Below are 23366 nucleotides of genomic sequence, written 5' to 3'. Positions count from 1 at the left end.
GTGTCTATATTTGAGGGACTTTAGCGTAATTGAGATATTGTGCACTCATGGTTGATCAATTTGTTTCACGGTTTGTACTATGAGATAACGATACTTTTGAACATGCGTGATATACCTTGATGTACCAGAATTACAAACCTAAGATTTGAATTTTGGAATTCGACTCCATCATTAGCTTTGGCAATTCATTTAAACAGAAGTACATTTTTTAAGCCAGGATTTCGTGATTTCAAATTCATATATCAAACCGAGAGATATACACATACGGGCATGTTCAAACTTTATAATCATCCACTTTATTCATACACATACACATTTTTTGCTTTTGTCATCATATTTAGGATAAACACATTTGGAATTTCATTTGAATTGGACCGTATGATGGTATTTGCTTGTAGTAGCTCAATGATCCATATTTGAATTGAATGGACAATCTAAGTTTCGAATTGGAGGCACTGATTTTCAAAACTTGCACATTTTTTTGTGTGCAAAACAAACAAATTGTCGGCCATGATATCATAGTCGGCCGTACAAGAGCAGAATACTTATAATTTTAGGCGCCAAAAGCTTTCAAACTTCCCGCTCACGTCAAAATATCACACGCCCGAAAGTTTGCCCTGCGATATTCCTGTTTTACCCCTGCCACATGAACGGAAAAGTGCTGCTTTGGTAACTCCATTGTTTTCCCCTCTTTGCCCCCAACATTCTTCCCCAGAGCCCCTCCCCTTCCCCTCCTCGACCCCCCCAACCACGGCAAGCCGCCGAATCTAGTCCTCCGCCGCAGCGGTGGACCTCACACCCCACCGTATCTACCTTCGAGACATTGGAACCCCCAACTGCCACCTCACCACTTCACCGGAGCCGCTTCAGCGACTGGCCTGTCCACCGCTCCAGATCTCCTTGACCGCCATCATGGTCCACACTGCGGCCAGCCTCCTCCGTCCGCCACCCCATCCTCCACCTTGCCGGAGCCGCTACCCTTACCCCGTTGTCCACTGCAAGAGATGGACGTCTCTCATCCACGGCGCTTGACCAGGATCCTTTCATCGCCTCCTCTCGCTTCATCGGCACTGTCGTCCACCTTGTCATTGCCGCTCCTACGACCGCCTCGTCCACGGCAACAGGATATATCCCCCGACCTGGCAGTCTGCCGTCTAAAGTCTTCTTTCCCGCTGCCGACAGCCATCTCACCCGCAGCACCCTCAACGTATCAGCATAGGCCTACACGGCGTCGCAAGAGAGGTGGTACTCTTCCATATGTGCTTAAGTTATTGATCTCACCCGGAAAATAGATCGTAATTTGTTTACTGTACTTTTCTTGTCCGTACCAAATCGTAGTGGCAAGTTGAAAGCAAACATTGGTTGTGAAGTAGCTTTGTCCGGTTTGCACCTTCAAATCCGCCATGGCACGGGCACTATACTCTTAAAGCTTATGGTTTCCCCCCTTTATATTCATTACCATCATCGTAGGTGCTTCGTGCCGTGCTAGAACTGCTCCTCAAGACCTCAACCCAAAGCTTAAGTGTTGAAATACGAATCTGATATGATGCTCATATCACTAAAACAGAGAACATTTAATTGGTCACCTAATGTTCCTATATTCGTTTCAAAAAGCATGTGCGTCACCCACTGGTCCAGCTAGTTCCACTTTCCTGATTTTTCTCTTGATGCTTAGGGTTTTCCCCTTTTATCTATTCTACTATGATCTGCGTAGGTGCTTTTTGTCGTACTAGCATTACTCCACCCTTCAAGGTAAACAACACAACACTCCGACTTCGAAAGCTTAGTTGTTCAAATATGATTGTGATATGATACTGATATTAGTTAACCGACACATTTAATTGGTTAGCTAAAGGTCCCACTTGAGTTTCCAAATGCATGTCACGACATATAGAGAGAGAGCATAATTGTAGTTCTTTGTCACTTGTTGACCGTACTTTCTTGTCCATACAAAATCTTAGTTGTTATTCCAAAGCAAACATCGGTTGCTAACTACCCTTTGCACGGTTTGCAGCTTCAGATCTGCAATCCCACTGCCACAGTCAATACTATACTCATCATGCTTATGTTTTCCCCATTTTATGATGACCACAATCAGCCTATGTGGTTCATGTCGTAATAGCACTGCTCCACCTATCGAGCTAAACAAGCTTAGTTGTACAAATTCATATATGATATTATTGCTGATATTAGTAAAACTGAGAGATGTTTAATTGGTTAGCTAAATGTTCCTACTTTAGTTTCAAAATGCATGTGAGCCACATATGGAGAGACCGGAAAGAATAGTATTTCTCTGTGTGCTCTGGTTCATCATGGGTGGCCAACCGACATTCTATTGAAAGACTTGTAATATCTTCAATCTTCTTTAAGATGATACTCTTCTCTTGTGGTTGACTGGTCAGGTCGAGTTCGTCTCCCTTAGTATATTTTGAATCTGTTAGGTTAGGTCGACTTGTTCTTTACTATATGTTGAAGCTATCATCTACGAAGTGTCATCACTTCTGGAGCTCTCATATTTTGAGTAGTAGGCCACATTATATTAATGCACACAACAAATTACAGCATGCATGGCATCTTTTAAAAGAATTGCAGAGATAGCACAAAGGGGTTTACAAGGAGGCAGTATTGGATTAGAATCACTTCTGCATTACAAAGAAAATCTCACTTGTTTTAATTTTTTCATGCATGTCAGATATTGAACATTATCAAAATGAATAAGAGAATGGGCGCACGAGAGGAATATTGCGGAACGATCCACTGGCTAACAAACTTGGCATGGTGGTGGATGGCCTATTTTATTCACCCATCAAGGTGCTTGCTCTAACTTTGCAAAGTTGTATTGGTCGCACATATTTTGCATCTGACCTCTTGCATTACTTCTACTTTGTTACACCATCTGCTTAGTTTAAGCACCATATATGAGTATATGCCATACCTATCCATTTTTTATACCTATTCCATGTGTTGTCACACTATGTTTTTCCAGTAAAATGTTGTTCTTTTGTAATAGATGTCCAAAAGGAAGAGGGTGAGTGTAGATCCTCAAGGAGTACAAACTAGGTATTTGGACAAGGTAGTGATACCAGTTAAATCAAATAGATCAGCAGCCACAGAAAACACAGGCCCAACTGTACCACACTTTACCCCTACTCCAGTGGCCAAATCCGTATTAGAACTGCTTGGAGCCCAGTGTCAGGTACTATCTATGATATCAATTCAAAATTTTAAGTCCTAAATTTCTTCTTGTGTCTTACCTTCTCTCTTGTATGAAAACTAATTTCAGATGAATCTCCTTGCTGAAAGGATCATACGATCTCAAAGTAATAATGGGCTCTGCATTGCTCTTGTCAGTACCTCTCTCCCTTTTGCCTTGTAACGATGTACTTAATTAATTGCTATTTGATTATGTATCATCAGTCTGCACCTAAGCTTCATTATCCTCTGTTTCTTCCAATATTATTTGATCTATATTTACTCTTTGCAAAATGTAGAATAATGGCAAAGCTTACAAAGAATTTTCTTTGGGAATTTATTGAATTATCCTTCCATCAACATGGAGAAGGGCTCTGTCTAGCCCGTGTTAACATGTAATGTAAGTTCATCCTTCTCAAGCCTTCAAACTTTGTTCTAGTATAGATTTGGATAGGCATCATTTCCTCCACTGCTGTTTGCTTTGCTGTTTACATCTAATTAGATGTTTGCAACAACTACCAGTTTCAAATTGTAGTTGTAAAAACATGTTCCTTATGCAGAATAGATCCATTTATTTGCTTATATAATTGTGAAACCTGTTACGTGTCTCCTTGTTTCTCTTTCAGAGTCGTATCTCTTACGCCAGGAAGAACTTTAGGGAAGATAGTGAGCCAAACCATGACAGTGAGATGACCCCAAGGTCCTGTCTTGATGAAGACAGTGAGTTGAAGCTACTCACCAGCAGGTGTGAGACAACCTCTATGCAGCCGCTGCCTCAATCAGTTCGACTTCTTCAGTCTCAACTTAAAGCGGAAAGGCTTGCTTCAGCTCAGCTCCGACTTGAAGTCAAATATGCAATGAAGATGTCAGAGGACTGCCGTGCGCACCATCATGCCTTAAATCTAGTGTTGATGCATCTATCGTTGACATAACTGAGGTCTACTCAGCTTCTACAGTTGTTTGGGGGGCCTGACCTGGCCAGGCCTAGTGCCTTCTGAAGTGCTCTCAGTTTTGTATATTCTTTTGTCAGCGCATTTATTTGCACTGGTGGCAAACTTTCATGCCCAGTGGATGTAATATGTGTGATAGCCATGATAGCCTAGCATAAGTTGCTTGGTTATTTATTTCCTTGTTGTCTTGTTTATTTGTTTGCTTGTAGTCATTGCATTTCTTTTTCCGCGGTTTGCTAGTGGCTGCAATAACCTATTTTTTAAAACTAGGCCATAATAAACATGGGCTAATATTTACTGTAGTGACACTGGGCCTCCTACGGGCCGTAGAAATAGTGGGCCTTCTACGGGCTATAGAAACAATGGGCCTTCTACGGGCAGTATCATCAATGGGCCTTATACGGGCCACATGATAGATTGGCCAAACATGGTCCAATAACAGGCCGCATTATGGTCATAACGGGCTAGAGTTGGAATCGTCCGTTCATGGGCAGACCATAACGAGCCATCGTTAATAGGCCGTATTTCATGACGCTATTAAAATGGCCCAACGTATTAATGGACCACAAACGGGCCGACTGTAACCACGAGTTGAATTTGGCCCATAGGCAGAAAATGACAGTAACGGGCCGTAAGTACAAGGACTTAAGACATTGGAGATCCCCTCTGGATGACAATCTTTGTGTTATCTACACTGAGTTTGTCTATGAGGATAGGTTGCACCTATTCTTAAATTGTTACTTCAGTCGCCTAGTGTGGAATTACCTTTCCATTGATTGGACCAGGGGACCAGAGATCCAACAATGTATCCACCATGCAAGATCAAGATTCAAGCATCCTTTCTTCTTTGAGGTTATGCTCACTGCAGCTTGGAATATATGGATCCTCAGGAATGGAAGGACCTTCAGAGGGGAAAAGACAACCTTTGCTGCTTGGAAATGTAATTTTGTACATGACATAACTCTTCTAGCTCATAGAATGAGAGTAGATATCAGGGCCAAGCTTTCTGCTTGGGTTAACTCTCTGAGTTAAGTTCAGGTAGGTAGGTAGGTAGCTCCTTCTCTAACCTTTAGAAATTGTAATTTCTTTTGCTTGTACACTTGACACTTTGTCTTTTCTAATAAAGGGTTGTGGAGCTTTGCTCCATAGTAAATATTCAAAAAAACGGGACGTAAGTAAACGAATGCTGGAAATGAGCCCAAGAATAAATGGGCTCTGAGAAGGCCGGAAGGTAACATGGGCTGGAAATGGCCCAACGGAATAACGGGCCGTTAATGGTTATAAAGTGATACACTATTCATTACGGGCCAGTTTCACCACGGGCCGTTAATGGGTGTAAAGTGATACACTGTTCATTACGGGCCAATTTCACGACGGGACGTTAATAGGCTAAGAGTTACATAGGGCCTCATATGGGCCGAAAGACGTCATGGGCCATACATGGGCCAGAAGTGAAAACGGGCTGGAATCATATTGGATGGCCCAGATGACGCTACTGGGTCTAATTCGAATAGGGCGTAACGGGCCTTGGGTTAGCGGGATGTAAATGGGCTATATGCAAACAGTCCATTAACAGGCTTTCCATGGGCCGGCCCGCCACCTTTTGACCAAATCAAACGGGCCGGCCTTTTCACAGGAATGGGCGTCTGTTGGGCCGTTCCACGTGTCGCCGTATCATAGGCGGCTTCGGTCCAATGAGCGGATGACATCTGTCCCAACGGTGAGCCGACACGTGTTTCCTCCAGCCAATGATGATTTTACACGTGGAAAATCCCCATTGGTCGGGGCTGTTAACGGTTTATCAAATCCAAAACCCGACCCGATAGCTTAACGACGTTTCGCTACGGGGGATGCCACGTGTTGGTCACCCTTGACGAAAGCACTTCTGTGACGCGTGATTTATCATCATGGAAGTGGACACTTCCATGATGATAAATTTGGTAATGTCATGGAACACTTCTACGACAGCACAGGTATGACTATCTTGATTCTGTCATAAAATCGTCATGGATGTACATGCATGACAAAAAACGCGACCTACTGTGATAAACACGTATCATCACGTAAGTGTTTTTTTGTAGTGATGGATGATGTCACGATCGACATGGCAACAGTGCCGTGCCGTGCGATGGATGGCCGACTGGTACGGCATACTGTGGCCATGCCTGCCCCAGGATTCGGGGGTGACAGGCTCCACTATAGCCACACCCCGTCTCGTCGCTGTTATGTGGGTGCAAACTTTGAGGGTGCATGAGGTGGGCCGCCTAATAGAGGGCGGCCACTCTGGTGGCTGCCTGCTAGGAGTCGGCCCACTCTGGGGTAGCTCGCTAAGCCTTGCCGCCTTCCTGTAGCCGGCCAAGGGACCAGCCGGCCGCCGGAATGCGGTCCTTCGTCTTGGATGTTTGAGGGCGTAGTCGGCCCGATTTTTTTGTAGAGTCAGGGCAGCCGGTTGGGCTACCCGTTGTCATTTACTCCCACAGAAGTCCTAGAAGATGGTGGGGCTTCGCGGTTGAATGGAGAACGAGAAGCCCTGACTGCTTCCTACTCTGAAGAGCCGAGAGCTAGGAGTCGGCCACAACCAGACGAGCCGTCTGGAAGATTTTGAAGCCCGAAGACGGGAACAAGATGGCACGCGTGCCGGACGTCGGGCCGGCCGCCCACTGCCGTGTGCCACACGGCACCAACCGGCTAGACTAGCTTGCCGGCCCGCCACAACCATGCCTGCGCCCACGCCCGGATCCTCTGCGGACGAGGCGGGCAGTTGGCATTCCAATCACATTTACTACACGCCGTTAAGGCGCGATAACCGCGGCGTCGTGGGGGAGTGGGCGCAGTTAATCCCACGACAACCACCACCCGCCCCTCGGCTTTGCCGCTCTGTGGCTATAAATAGGGGGACAAGGGGGGCGGCAGACGCACGCGTGCCCACCTCCTCCTCCACCATTCTCTTCTTCTTCTACCTTCCACTGTTGTTGTTGTTCGCTGCCGCACCGTGCTTCCAGCCACCTTGCCGCGCCGCACCCCTTTGCCGCAGGGCCGCGCGCTCATCGTTGCACTGCCTCTCCGTCAAGCTCTTCGACCCCATGGCGCGTGCTGGACCGTGGGATAGCTCCAACGTCCATGAGGACCACGTCGATTTCCTCCGCCGGACGCGACGGCTGCCCGGCGTGGATTTCGTGAAGGTTCACTTGGTGCCGGAGAGGGAGATCTCGCCAGCGCCAGAGGAGGGCGAACGTTTCATCTTCAGGTCGCACTGCCCGCGCGGCTTTGGCTTGCCGGCAAGCGGCTTCTTCCACGCCTTTCAAGACTTCTACGGCCTTCAGCCGCACCACCTCACACCGAACACGATGGTGCTGTTGTCCTCCTTCGTCACTCTTTGTGAAGGTTTCCTCGGCGTCCTCCCCACCCTTAAACTTTGGGGCGGGTTATTCTACACGAAGCTCGGCACCGTTGTCAAGGGAGTGGTGGTGCAGTGCGGCGCCTTCATCATGGTGCGGAGGCTGGCTGCTGAGAACCCGTTACCCTCCAACACATTGATACAATCGGTGAAGATGTGGCATCAGTCGTACTTTTACGTGAAGAGTGTCTACCCGGAGGGCGACTGGGTCAACTTGCCGACTTACGTAGCCGGCCCGCTGATTGGAACGCGGCCCAACTGGTCGTATCGTCCAGTTCATTGTCGGTTGCCGGTGCCGCTGCTGTCGCCCGGCTCAAGGTGATGGTGAAGTCGGAAGGCCTCACCGGGCCCGACTTGCTGACCGCCTTCATGGCGCACCGGGTGCTCCCGCTCCAAGGCCGGCTATCGGTGTCAAAACAGGCGGATCTCGGGTAGGGGGTCCCGAACTGTGTGTCTAGGCGGATGGTAATAGGAGACAAGGGACACAATGTTTTTACGTAGGTTCGGGCCCTCTCGATGGAGGTAAAACGCTACTCTTGATTGATTGATATTGATGATATGGGTAGTACAAGAGTGGATCTACCACGAGATCAAGGAGGCTAAAACCTAGAAGCTAGCCTATGGTATGATTGTTGTAATGGTTGTTTGTCCTATGGACTAAAACCCTCCGGTTTATATAGACACCGGAGAGGGCTAGGGTTACACAGAGTCGGTTACAATGGTAGGAGATCTACATATCCGTATCGCCAAGCTTGCCTTCCACGCCAAGGAAAGTCCCATCCGGACACGGGACGAAGTCTTCAATCTTGTATCTTCATAGTCTTGGAGTCCGGCCGATGAAGATAGTCCGGCTATCCGGACACCCCTTAGTCCAGGACTCCCTCAGTAGCCCCTGAACCAGGCTTCAATGACGATGAGTCCGGCGCGCATATTGTTCGGCATTGCAAGGCGGGTTCCTCCTCCAAATAATTCATAGAAGATTGTGCACACCAGGATAGTGTCCGGCTCTGCAAAATAAATTCCACATACCACCGTAGAGAGAATAATATGTACACAAGTTCAATCTGCTGACGTATTTTGTGGCATGACGTCACACCACTACCAAGCCTTTACTTGAATTTTTTTTATTATACCACCTCAGCGTGTTTAGCCAAGCGGTTTCCTTGGCACGTCTTGTCGAAGCAGAGATCGTGTTCCCCTTATTCCGGGATTCCCATCAATACGGACGTGGGTAACCCAACCGGGCCATTGATTGTGGCGCTTGGGAGATAAGCGAGTTTTACCAGGCCGGTGGGGACGCATAGTCTTCGTCCGCCCATATATAAGGGGATAAGGATCCGCCCTTTTTTACCTACGCCTTCTTCCTCCTTTGCTTATCCATCTCCGCACACTCGAGCTCCAGCGCCCAAGTCCGCACATCTCGCCTCAACCTCCTCCTCCCATGTCCGGAGCGGGAGGCAAGTGGATGCCCTCCTCCATTACGGAGGGGCACATCGAGAAGCTGCGCGGCACTGGATACCTATCCAGCGACATCGCGCACTGGCTGCCCGACGAGGGGCAGCTCATCCCCACCCCCAGGCCTCATGAGAGGGTCGTATTTCTTCCCCACTTCCTCCGCGGACTGGGCTTCCCACTTCATCCCTTCGTCCGGGGGCTCATGTACTACTATGGCCTGGACTTCCACGATCTGGCGCCAAACTTCATCCTCAACATCTCAGCGTTTATCGTCGTGTGCGAGGCCTTCCTCTGCATCCAGCCCCACTTCCGCTTGTGGCTAAAAACCTTCAATGTCAAGCCGAAGGTGGTGAAGGGCATCCAAGCGGAGTGCGGAGGCGCCATGGTGGGCAAAATGCCCAACGTCATCTGGCTCGAGGGTGCCTTCGTGGAGTCCGTCAAAGGGTGGTAGTCGGGGTGGTTCTACATCACCGAGCCGCGTGACCCTAAATGGGCAGCGGCCCCCGAGTTCAGATCTGGTATCCCCATGCAGCTCACCTCCTGGAAAGAGAAGGGCTTGCTAAGGGGTAGTTCGGAGGAGCTGACAGGACTCCAGTCCTATCTCCAGACCCTGGTGAACGAGAAGCTTAAGCTTGTTAACGTGATCCAGGTCATGCTCGTCCGCCGGATTCTCCCCTGCCAGCAACAGGCCTTCAATTTGTGGGAGTTTGATCCGACACAGCATCGGACCCTGAGCGGGCTCTTCGACACGATGTATGAAGCTGCAGATAAGCCCCCGCATCCGCATCTGAAGATCGCGGATTCAGCACGAAGCACCCGGCCAGCGAGGTAAGCTTTGTTATCCTTTACGGGACACTTATTTCCTTCATAGTTTGACTCTACGTGGGATCTAAAACTCCCAATGCCTTTAACAGGACTAGCAGAAGACGTCCGGACAGGTTAACTGTCCGGCTCCCCTTCCCGAAGACCCAGCGGACACCCATTTGACGGGGCTGCTGGTTCTGGCCCTTTACGTGGTGCCGGAGAAGAAGGCCAAGAAGAAGGCCACTGGAACCCGAAGGAGTTCCCGGCGCCAGGTGGTATCGGACTCATCGTCCGATGGCTCCGAGGCGGACTCCTCCCCCGAAGACGAGGAGGAGAAAGAGGACTCTCCCCCGGAGGGGGGAGATAAGAAGAGGAAGGCTTCCCCAACGAGGGAGGCCGAAGGGTCCAAGAGGGGAAGGACCCTTCCTCCGGACAGCTCCGCCAACGCCGACGACGGCGACGAGGGGTGGCCCTCAAGGGCCAAGCCCCCGGCAAGATCGTAAGCATCCGGATTCCTTAATGATTTATAATTTCTCCTTTTTATTGCCACATGGTGTCCTTCTAATGCCGCATACAACCTGCAGTCCGGCCGAGGACGATCTTCCCGCTTCTTCGAGCGGGTCCTTGGCTCCGTCGGATGTGGATTCCATTCCGACTGCCTCCACCCCTCGTGACACTGAGGACGCCGAGGTGGGATCCCAGCAGGGGACCCTCTCGGAGGGGGAGGCTCCGGAGGTGCCACAGGGCAACCTCCCGGACTTCGCACCGGACTCCGCACCGGAACCCACAGTGGTTCCGGAGTCCGGCAGGTGGCCCCTTCGTAAGAAGGGCAACACTGTGACACCGGCGGCCTCCGTCCAACCGGAGGCACCGGACAACTTGTTGGAGGCGCTCAATGGCGCTTCCATCGAGGAAGAACACCGCACTGTCATGAGTGCGGTGATTCAGAAGGTTCAGCATGCCAAGAGCAGGCTGACCGAAGCCTGTAGCAGCCTTCTAACAGGCTTTGAGGTAAGAAATTTTAAAATATGTAATGTAATACTGCATAGACAGTAGCCCCTGATGCTCGGTTCGGTGTTCGGAAAGAAAAACCAGACTGAGGATCTAAAAAGATATACGCAGGAGTTCTAAAAATTATGTCAATATGGGATTGCAGGCTGCGCTGCTGACCTCTGTCGCACTGACTGCGGAGGTCGATGCTTTGAAGCAGGACCTCGAGCGGTCCGAGAATGAGCTAGGCCTTGCCAATAGGCAGCTCGAGGACAAAGAAGGTGAGTAACACCGTATTAAATATTTACCTTACAGAAAAGGATTTTGGTTGCAAGAGAAATAACAAGGATAACGTGGGCACTGCAGGGGCCACAAACGAGGTGGTGACCCTGAAGGAGGCCGTGTCCGCGGCCGAGCGTAATGCGGCTGCGGAATGAGTGGAGCGAGAGAAGCAGGAGGCGCGGGTGGCAGAGGTGCAGCAAGAGCTCCAGGCTCTCATGAAAAAGCATGAGAGTTTGGAGCGCGACTCGAAGACTCGAGAGTCCGAGCTTGCCTCGGCTCTTGAGAGTGCCAAAGCCACTAAGGCCGAGGCCCATAAGGCCCTCCAGGAGATTGAGGCAGTGAAGAAAATAGCGGCGGGTAAGGCAATTATCATGGAAAGCAAGCATGTTAAAGTGAATTACCTGTTACTTACCCGAATTCGGAGCTCTCCGGGAGCGTTTGCGGATCTTCATCGCAGCGTGTCCGATGCTTCCGCATTCTACCGGGCCGTGGAGGGGAGCTCAACGGAGGAGGTCTTCTGGTCTCAGTATGCTGAGGCCGGACATCCGGTGCCCCTTAGCGACCAGCTGAAGCAGCGGGTCGAGCTCCACAAGGTAGCCGAGCAGGCCATGAAGGGCCTCATAGTCCGGCTGTGGCCTGAAGAGGCCATGCCTGGGAGCTACTTCGGCCTGGTGCAGCGGCTGGTGGATGCGTGTCCCTGGGTGGAAGTCATCAAGCGCTCCGCCTGCATTGAAGGTGCCCGTCGGGCCCTTGCCCACGCAAAGGTGCACTGGGGCAGGCTGGATGCTGAGAAGCTTCTAACGGACGCGCCGCCGACGGGCAAGGAGTATCGCACGCCCAAAATGTATTATAAGAGTGTCTTGAAGGGTGCCCGCAAGATTGTGGATGAGTGCTCCAAAGATGTAATATTTGAGTAGACTCGCAATGTGTTATCCTGTGCGCTGAAAACATTGTTCATATGCGCTAAGCAACGCTTATTAATTTAAAATATTACCTTTAGTGAGGCCATTTATCAAATCTGAGAGATGGCAAGTCGTCGGCTTCAGCCCCCATGCCACGAGTGCTGAGGTGTTCGGGATAAATTTGAGCGCTCTTGTTCCCATTTTTGGGTCCATCTAGGGAGGCGCTCAACACGATGAACAAGGCAACCGGACTTATAATGCTTGAACACTCTTACTTAGCCATAGAATTCTATAATTTTAAATTTCGGCGAAGCCCCTAGTGTTCGGAAGACCGAGTTCGGGGCGCTATCCACGCCTGGGCCAGACAAAGCCGGTTCCTCTCTCTAAGCGGCTTAAGTCTTTAGGGACTCGAAAGGACCTCTCGAACAGCGACGAGCTCTCGCCTTATCATGACGGTCAGTGTTGGTGTCAAAACCGGCGGATCTTGGGTAGGGGGTCCCGAACTGTGCGTCTAGGCGGATGGTAATAGGAGACGAGGGACACGATGTTTTACCCAGGTTCAGGCCCTCTCGATGGAGGTAAAACCCTACGTCCTGCTTGATTAATATTGATGATATGGGTAGTACAAGAGTGGATCTACCACGAGATCAAGGAGGCTAAACCCTAAAGCTAGCCTATGGTATGATTGTTGTAATGTATGTTGTGTCCTACGGACTAAAGCCCTCCGGTTTATATAGACACCGGAGGAGGCTAGGGTTACACAGAGTCGGTTACAATGGTAGGAGATCTACATATCCGTATCGCCAAGCTTGCCTTCCACGCCAAGGAAAGTCCCATCCGGACACGGGACGGGGTCTTCAATCTTGTATCTTAGTAGTCTTGGAGTCCGACGGACGATGATAGTCCGGCTGTCCAGACACCCCCTAGTCCAGGACTCCCTCAGTAGCCCCCGAACCAGGCTTCAATGACGATAAGTCCAGCGCATATATAGTGTTCGGCGTTGCAAGGCGGGTTCTCCCTTCAAGTTCCATGTACCTGCCGAACAGTGTCCGGCTTTATCATAAATACTGTGTTTCTCGGCTTCTACGCCCAATAATGGCCTTTTTCCACGCATCGCACGAATGCGAAAAGCCAGGGTGTCTTTTACGTTTCACCCCCTAGTTGTGCGAGTCGTCCGCCTACAAAAGAGGCAAACATCCAGATCCAAACCACACCATCTTCCTCCCGCGAATACTTCATCGGAGCGTCCTTGACCTGAAAATCCATTCCATCATGGACCATCGACGCGGCTCCTCTTCCCGCGCTCCCAGCCCACCGCCAGGGGATTGGAGGAGGTGCTCTGTTCCGCACAACGAGCTAGTGAAGCTCCAAGCGGGGGGATATCTCCCTCCGGCCTTCATGGTCCCAGTTCGAGCCAGGCTGGTCACTTATCAAGGTGGGAGGCAAGCAGAGGCTACCCCAAGCCCCAATAAAGGGGAGCGAGTATGCTTCGTCCCTTATCTGATAAGGGGACTCGGATTCCTGGAGTTCTACGGACTCCAGCTCCACCACCTCGGTCCTGCATATCGCGGGCTACGTAGCTCTTTGCGAGCAATTCCTGGGCATTGAGCCCCATTTTGCATTGTGGAAGAGGCTGTTCTGCCTCGTACCCCGTTCTCATGAGGGGTCCATATATCAAGTGGGCGGCGCCGAAATATGGCGCATCGCCGGGACCGGATACCCATCCGGTACTCCCAAGAAGACGTCCGAAGACTGGCCTTCAGAGTGGTTTTACATAGGAGACGCTCCGCTGCCGGACCCAGTCCGGATTGGCCTCCCGGAGTTTAGTGCTGCTCCTCTGAAGAAATGCCTCAGCTGGCGCCCACAGAGCCCCCGATTGGAGGAAGACAAGAGCGTCCATTACTTGATGGGCCGAATAAGATTACTGGCCCATTCCGGGTTGACCATGATTGGAGTCATGACGACATGCATCATGCGGGGGGTACAGCCATTGCAATACAGAGGCCACCCCATGTGGGATTTCAACAGGGAAGACAATGCCACCCGTCATGGCCGCGAAGGGCCGGATTCGACCGAGGATCTGGTGAAGATCCTGTCCAGCCTGTACAAGGGGGAGAAGGAGGACTTCCTTCGAACGAACCCTTTGAATGGGTTTTCCATCAACAACCCTAGAGGATGGGTAAGCGAACACCTTTAAGGGCTCAACCCATGCTCTCGAAGTTTAGGCTTCTTACATTATGTCTTCAACGCAGGATCTACGCCGGACTGTGGAGGACATGGTAAGTCCCGCTCCGCAACCCGAGGATCCAGAAAGATCCCTGGATCCGGCCTCCGAAGAGGATCCGGAGATCAAGGTGGAGCTGATCGACGGGGTATTTCACCATCTCAGCATGGATAATGCTTTGGTCGCCATTACGGCGGACTACCCCGGACTGTATCCGGCTTCCCAGGTGACTGTGACCGAGGTCCGGACATCATTATCCCTTCCATGCCCATTTCTGACCTTCGCGAACGATGGTATTTTGCAGGAAGCGCCTTCACGGCGGGAAGCCGAGCCCGCGGCGGCTGACCAACAAAGGTCAGTCCGGACCAGCAGGCGGAAAAGGAGCGCGGCACGGACTGAAATGTCGCCGCAAAGGTATAACTCGTATTTGAATTTTCAGAGCAACGTTCCTAGGAAGCGTCCGAGTGCTCCTGATCTTTATAGGAGAAAAAGCGCTCGTCGGACTGCGGGCGCGGAAGTTGCTGATCCAACCTACACTGGCCAGGCTCCAGCGCCCGGCCTGGAGGGGGAGGCAAGCGCAAGACGCGGGCCGGATCCTCCTCCAACGGAGGACAACGACAGACTGTCCGCCACCAAGTCTGAGGTGGACAGCGCCATGAACCATAGGCACCGCCGGACAGTGTTTCGTGAAGCGTGCTTCTCCCCTGAGGCATTGGACACCTTTAACGCAGGGGACGCGCACCTCCGTGCCGCTCAAGATGGTTTTACCAGAGCCACGGAGCAGTATGTGAAAGACATACGGGTAAGGGAATTTTAATGATTATATATACCAGTAGCCCCCGAGACTTAAAGTAGTTATATTAACTGATTTAAGGATCAATTAAAACGCAGGCTCTTACCGAGAAGAATGCCCAGCTGTCTCAGGAGCTGCAAGAATGCAAGGCCCAACTTGAGGCCGCACTTGCTGCCGCAGGGGGAGACGCAGAGACCCCTCCTGGTAACACATTTTTGTTAATAAATATAAGCGCTGTGCGGCGTGCGCGCAAATCTAATAGTGACATTGCAGGTGCCGCCGAACAAGATCCGGATAGGCAAGGATTACTACGCCAGCTAAAGGTCGGCGAGAGGGTGCTGACTAAGGTGCAGCAAGAAAGGAACAAGCTCCAGGATGCCCACGCCCAGCTCGGAGAAGAGCTGAAAGGTGTTCGGGCCGAGCTGTCCGGCTCCGTTAAGGAGACTGAGCGGCTTCGTCGCGGCATCTATAGTAAGTGCTTGAGCGGACTCCTTTGAAAAGAAGAGTTCGGCGAGAAAGTCAATTGACAAATTATGTCTTGTAGGTATACTCACCGATCGCCCCGCGAAGGAGATGCCCATATCAACAGGTGATCAACTTCCCGAGCTGTTGTAGCTGCTCGGACGAGTTCGGCAGGCAATGAGCAGCATCGTCCAGGCTTTATGGCCAGCCCTCTCCCTACCCGAGGGCCTTGGGGAGCTTGCGGAGAAGCTTCAGGGAGTGCGGCAGCACTTCCGTCTATGGAAGATTTCGGCCTACCGCCAAGGTGCCAGGGAGGCTTGGGCCATGGTGAAGACGCGTTACAAGAAGGCAGATCCCAACCACATGGCCGAAGTTGGACCGGTGGGGTCCAATGGGAAGGAGATCCCTGTGAGTTTAGTATACAACCAAGTAGAGTTGGCTGCTAAATTTTCCCAACGGGACTGTAAGTTAGACAGCATGTTAGACGGGATTGAGGAGGAATACAATCAGTAATTTTGACGATGTATGTTTTCCTTTAAAGTGACATGTGAAATGCCTTCTAGCCGGATTGTAGATTGTTTGACTTTGCCGACCTTTCCGCTTCAACCTTGGGACCCTAGAGTCCGAAGTGTGTCCGAATACCTTTGTGGTTAAGAAACAACCGGGGTATGCATGGAGACCAGGCGTAGGGGTCATTAGTGCTTCATCAGACAAGTGCCCAACTAGTTATGTTATATTACATGGTTAGTAAGAAACATCTTCCAGGGAGAATAGTTCCGTTAAGGGTTCCTTTCCCTGGGAGGCATGCCCTAAAGTGCATGTCCGGACTGCGAAGAAAGCAGGGAAAACATCTGGGGGCGGATAAATGAGTAGGTAAAAAGTAATCTTTTAAGTCACCGACCGAATATTCCCTTAAGAACGATAGCTTTCAGCTTCACCCAGTCTGAGGTACACATCCGGCTGACCTGGCAGTAACAATCGCAGAGGTGCTCCCTTTACCTCCTAGCCGAACAATCGGGAACGTAGGGGTAAGCACAGGAGCCAGGAAACCCAGCTTGGCCAAAACTTAAGTCATATCGATGCATATAATGGTGAGTAAAAGGTACATGTGGAAGCTTGACACATGTGCTGGGCATGAAACCCTTATAATTGAGCTTCTGTAAAAGAAGCCCCCAGGTATAATGAGTGCGGATGGCACATCAAGTGTATGCGAAAAATGTGAAAGTAGGCCCTTAGGGGCTTTGTAGTAAAAAGGTTATGAAAAGAGAAACAAAAGACAACCGAAGTGTAAAAATTTGGACAGAGGAAGGGGACGAACTCTTAGTCCGGCGCTAGGCATAGAATCTTCGGAGGCGGGCTGCGTTCCATGGGTTCGGCTTGAGTCGGTTATCCGACGCATTTCGTAGACGGTATGCTCCGCCGGTCAGGACTTGATCCATAATGAAGGGGCCCTCCCATTTGGGCTTGAGCTTGTCCTTTTTCTTGTCCGGCAGGCGTAGAACTAGTTCACCAACGTTGTAAGTCTTGGCCCGTACTTCTCTGCTTTGGTATCTTCGAGCCTGCTGCTGATAGATTGCGGAACGAGCCTTGGCGACGTCACGTTCTTCCTCCAATGTGTCCAAGCTGTCCTGCCGATCAAGCTCGGCCTCCCTTTCCTCGTACATGCGCACTCAAGGTGAGTCATGAATAATGTCGTAGGTCAGGACTGCCTCTGCGCCGTAGACCATAAAAAATGGTGTGAATCCGGTAGTGTGGTTAGGCGTTGTCCGCAGCCCCCAGAGTACGGAGTCGAGCTCCTCGACCCAGTGCGTGTCAGATTTAGTGAGTGACCGCACTAGTCTGGGTTTAATGCCGCTCATTATTAGACCATTTGCTCGTTCCACTTGACCATTGGTTTGAGGGTGATAGACTGAAGCGTAGTCAAGCTTGATGCCCATATTTTTGCACCATGACTTAACCTCGTCGGCTGTGAAGTTCGTGCCGTTGTCGGTGATGATGCTGTGGGGGACTCCGTAGCGGTGTACTACCCCGGATATAAAGTCTATCATTGGTCCGGACTCTGCCGTTTTGACCGGTTTGGCCTCTATCCATTTGGTGAATTTATCGACCATGACGAATAGGTACCTTTGCTTGTGGGTTCCCCCTTTAAGGGGTCCAACCATATCAAGCCCCCAGACCGCGAACGGCCAAGTAATGGGTATAGTTTTGAGGGCGGTGGGCGGCATGTGGCTCTGATTAGCAAAGAGCTGACAACCAACGCATCTCTGGACTAAGTCCTGGGCATCTGCCCGGGCCATCGGCCAATAAAACCCTATACGGAATGCCTTTCCTACAAGGGCCCGGGCTGCTGCGTGGTGTCCTCCTAGTCCGGCATGAATTTCAGCCAGGAGGTTTCGCCCTTCCTCTTCGGAGATACACCTTTGAAGGACTCCGGTTGTACTTTTCCTATACAGTTCTCCCTCATGGACCTTGTAGGCTTTCGATCGCCGGACTATGCAGCGGGCCTCGTTTTGGTCTTCGGGAAGTTCCTGCCTAAGACAAGTAGGCTAGGAATGGTTCTGTCCACGGGGCGATTACTGCCATTATGACGTGGGCTGAAGGCGTTATGTCATCGGCTGAATCGCCGATTGGCGCGGTTTTTTCCGGTTTGTCACTTCCGGGCTCCTCTTCCCATAGTACGGATGGCTTGAAGAGCCGTTCCAGGAAGATATTTGGAGGGATAGCATCATGTTTCGCACCGATGGGTGCCACTACGTCGGCCTCTTGGTTATTATCTCGGGCTATGTGATGGAATTCGAGTCCTTCAAACCGAGCTGACATTTTTAGGACAGCGTTGCGATATGCTGCCATTTTTGGATCCTTGGCGTCAAAGTCTCCGTTTATTTGGGATATTGCAAGGTTTGAATCCCCGCGCACCTCTAGGCATTGAATGCCCATGGAGACTGCCATCCGGAGACCATGTAACAGGGCCTCGTATTCGGCTGCGTTGTTGGAGTCTGTGTACATTATTTGAAGTACATACTGGACTGTGTCCCCGGTTGGGGACGTCAATATGACGCCAGCCCCCAGTCCAGCCAACATTTTAGAGCCGTCGAAATGCATAGTCCAATTGGAGTATGCGCCGTACTCTTTAGGGAGTTCGGCTTCGGTCCATTCGGCGACAAAGTCAGCCAAAACTTGTGACTTTATAGTTCGCCGAGGTTTGTAAGTTATATCGAATGGTAAGAGCTCAATGGCCCATTTTGCAATCCTGCCCGTTGCGTCGCGGTTATTTATAATGTCATTGAGTGGTACTTCAGAGGCCACTGTTATCGAACACTCTTGAAAGTAGTGTCGGAGCTTCCGGGATGCCATGAACACTGCATATGCTATCTTCTGATAGTGTGGGTAACGGGACTTGCAGGGGGTTAACATAGTGGATACATAATACACTGGTTTTTGAAGAGGGAATTTGTGCCCTTCTGTCTCTCGTTCGACGACGAGTACCGCGCTTACAACTTGATGCGTTGCTGCGATGTATAACAACATTGGTTCGCCCAGATTGGGCGCAGCCAGGACCGGATTTGTTGCCAATATGGCCTTTATTTCTTCGAGTCCGGCAGTGGCAGCATCCGTCCACTCGAAGTGTTTGGTGCGCCTGAGCAGGTGATAGAGGGGCAACACCTTTTCTCCTAGACGGGAGATGAAGCGGCTTAGAGCTGCCACGCATCTTGTTAATTTTTGTATTTGTTTGAGGTCTTTTGGAATGTCCAACTGTGACAGAGCTTGGATTTTAGCTGGGTTTGCTTCGATTCCTCTACCGGATATGATGAAGCCCAGCAGCTTTCCGGCTGGTACGCCGAAAACACATTTTTCCGGATTCAGCTTGATGTCATATGCTCTGAGGTTGTCGAACGTGAGCCTCAAATCGTCTACTAGAGTTTTGACGTGTTTTGTTTTGACGACTACGTCGTCTACGTATGCCTCGACTGTTTTGCCGATCTGGGTAGCCAGACATGTTTGAATCATGCGCTGATATGTTGCGCCGGCGTTTTTAAGTCCGAAGGGCATCGTGTTGAAGCAGAATGGTCCGTAAGGAGTGATGAATGCCGTTGCGGCTTGGTCTGCTTCTGCCATCTTGATTTGATGGTAGCCAGAGTATGCGTCGAGGAAGCACAATGAATCGTGCCCTGCGGTAGCATCGATGATTTGGTCGATGCGGGGGAGAGGGAAGGGATCCTTTGGGCAAGCCTTATTGAGGTCTTTAAAATCGACACAGAGGCGCCAGGATTTGTCCTTCTTTGGTACCATTACCAGATTTGCTAGCCAATCCGGATGTTTGATATCTGATGAATCCGGCTTCCAATAGTTTGGCTAGCTCTTCTCCCATTGCCTGTCTTTTGGGTTCGGAAAATCGTCGAAGAGCCTGTTTGACTGGCTTAAATCCTTTTAGGATGTTTAGGCAGTGTTCTGCCAACCTGCGTGGGATTCCGGGCATATCCGAAGGGTGCCATGCGAAAATGTCCCAATTTTCCCGAAGGAATTCGCGCAGTGCGGCGTCTACTTCGGGGTTCAATTGTGCCCCGATGGAGGCCGTCTTTGTTGGGTCCGTTGGATGGACCTGGAATTTTACTATTTCATCTGCTGGTTTGAAGGACGTGGACTTGGATCTTTTATCGAGTATCACATCGTCCCTGTTCACCGTAGAGCACAGCGCGGTGAGTTCTTCTGCTGCTAAGGCTTCGGATAGTGCCTCCAGGGCTAGTGCGGCTGTCTTGTTTTCGGCGCGGAGTGCTATGTCCGGATCACTAGCGAGAGTGATTATTCCGCCGGGCCCAGGCATTTTGAGCTTCATGTACTCGTAATGAGGTACTGCTTGAAAAATTTTGAATGCCTCTCATCCTAATATAGCGTGATATCCGCTGTTGAACGGGGCCACATGGAACGTGACTTCTTCGGATCTGTAATTGTCCGGCGAGCCAAACACCACATCGAGTGTGAGTTTTCCGGTGCAGCGCGCTTCCCGGCTAGGGATTATTCCTCTGAAGGTTGTGCTGCTTCGCTCAATACGGCTCCAATCGATTTCCATTTTTCGCAGAGTTTCCTCGTAAATGAGGTTTAATCCGCTGCCGCCATCCATGAGGACTTTTGTCATTCGAAAGTCGTCCACTATGGGACTAAGCACCAGTGCGGTTGGTGCTCTGGCTGTTTGGAATTTAGGCTCGTTGCTAGCGTTGAAGGTAATAGCTGTGTCGCTCCATGGATTTGCTGTTGCTACTTGGTAGACTTCGGCGAGTCCGCGGATTGTTCGTTTTCGCATATTGTTTGATGCGAAGGTCTCGAAGACTGTTGATACCGTACCGGTATTGTTGGAGTGGTTTTGCGGGGCTAGAAGCTCCTCGCCACTTTTGGCCACGTGCCGTAATATCCAACATGCTCGAAGGCTATGTGTTGGGACGGCTCCCTCTGTACTATGAAGCTTACAGGGTCCATTGAGCCATCCCTCCAATACGGTTCCGTGCCCCTTATTGGGTTTTTCCTTTTTCGTTTTTGCATCTAGGGCCTGATTGTGAGGCACCCTTTTGTTGCGGACTGGGGTTGGGGCCGGATTATCCCAAAATTGATTTTTGGTTTTCCGGAAACTCTCCATCGCACAGTACGTTCGTACTATGGACGCCAGATCGGTGAAGCGTGTAATTTCACGACGATCGATGGCGTTCAATATTCCCTTATCCGTGCAATTATTACAGAAGATTGATATTGCGTTTTCCTCTCGGCAGTCCTTTATCTTGTCCATAACCAGGAGGAATCTGGCCCAGTTGTGATGTACTGTTTCAGCGGGCTCTTGCCGTATTAGAGATAGATCGCATATGTCTGGGCGGGTGGGTGGACTAAAATCCGGATCCCTGCCCATCTTGGGGCTTAAAGGCCGAGGAGTTTCCGAATTCGGAAGCTTGGGTTGCTGGACACGATCCAGCGAGTCCGGAGCGATGCATGGTTTTAAGTTCAATGCTCGATCGAAGTCCGTCCCTCCGCGGAAATCTGGCATGGAGGGTTCGGGAATCCGGACGTGACTAGTTTTCAATATAGGCGAAGAGTTGCCGTATCGCTCTTCTACCACTGTGACGTGGTGGGTGGCCTGGGGAGAGTTAATCTCTGTTAGATCGGTTTTAAGCCCAATCTGATTGTAGTCTGTAGCGACTCCCAGGGCGGCGATGCAATCCAAGAGCTTGTTGACAGACGAGAGCTCTCTTGGATCCAACTGTTCAGCAGATTTCGAGCTGACACGAAGATTGCTTCTAACGACTTGAGAAGTCATTGTCGAAGCGGTGGCCAGACAGGCGGTCATAAGAAAACCACCTAGCCGGATAGTCTGTCCGGCGGCCAAGGCCCCTTTGGTGAAAACATCGTCTTTGAAGACGGGTGGAGGCATCCTTCCTATCGGTGATGACACAGAGGAACTCTCAATGAAAGCACCAATGTCGGTGTCAAAACCGGTGGATCTCGGGTAGGGGGTCCCAAACTGTGCGTCTAGGCGGATGGTAACAGGAGATGAGGGACACGATGTTTTACCCAGGTTCGGGCCCTCTCGATGGAGGTAAAACCCTACGTCCTGCTTGATTAATATTGATGATATGGGTAGTACAAGAGTGGATCTACCACGAGATCAAGGAGGCTAAACCCTAAAGCTAGCCTATGGTATGATTGTTGTAATGTATGTTGTGTCCTACGGACTAAAGCCCTCCGGTTTATATAGACACCGGAGGAGGCTAGGGTTACACAGAGTCGGTTACAATGGTAGGAGATCTACATATCTGTATCGCCAAGCTTGCCTTCCACGCCAAGGAAAGTCCCATCCGGACACGGGACGGGGTCTTCAATCTTGTATCTTCGTAGTCTTGGAGTCCGGCGGATGATGATAGTCCGGCTGTCCCCCTAGTCCAGGACTCCCTCAATGATAACTACATGCCCCCCTCCGGAGACGAGGCAAGCCTCAACGACGACGAATTCGTCGTGCCCGAGGATCCCGTCAAACAAGAGCGTTTTAAACGCAGGCTAATGGCCACGGCAAACAGCCTAAAGAAAAAGCAGCACCCAATGGCCAGGATGGTTGGGATACGGACGATGAAGAAATTCAGAGCCCACCCACCACCCACTTTGTAGCCACTGTCGATGATCTTACCGACGTGCTAGACTACAACTCCGAAGACATCGACGCTATGGACGACGATGCCGGAGACGAACAGGAACCAGCGCCTACAGGGCACTGGAAGACCACCTCGTCATACGACATATACATGGTGGACACCCCAAAGGACGGGGACGACGAAGAAGTAGCGGAGGTAGATTCCTTAAAGAAACAGCCCAAGCGCCGGCGTCAGCGGCGCCGCTCTAAATCCCGCCACAGCAAGAATGGAGATTCCGGCACAGGAGATAATAATACCCCAGAGAGTGCCGAAGATAATCCCCTCCAGCAAGACTCAGCGCAGGAGGACGCAAAAGCAAGCCCCCACGAGAGGGCGGCAGACGAAGAGGTCGAGGATTATAACTATATACCTCCCTCCGAAGACGAGGCAAGCCTCAACGATGACTAATTCGTCGTGCCCGAGGATCCGGTCGAACAAGAGCATTTTAAACGCAGGCTTATCGCCACGACAAATAGCCTAAAGAAAAAGCAGCAGCAGCTTCAAGCTGATCAGGACCTGCTGGCCGATCGATGGACCGAGGTCCTCGCGGCCGAAGAGTTTAAAATTGAACGCCCCTCCAAAAGCTACCCCAGACGCAAGTTGCTCCCCCGATTAGAGGAGGTAGCATACATACCTTCATCACCAACGCACGATACGGCCGACCGACCACCCCGTGGTCGCGACAGAGAGGCATCCAGACCCTCCACAAAGACCGTACCCCGGCATCGCTCCAAAAGTACGAAGCCAAG

Source organism: Triticum aestivum, chromosome 6B (assembly GCF_018294505.1).
Source record: "Triticum aestivum cultivar Chinese Spring chromosome 6B, IWGSC CS RefSeq v2.1, whole genome shotgun sequence".
In the NCBI taxonomy this organism is placed as follows: Eukaryota; Viridiplantae; Streptophyta; class Magnoliopsida; order Poales; family Poaceae; genus Triticum; species Triticum aestivum.
Note: the sequence above shows the minus strand (reverse complement) of the source record.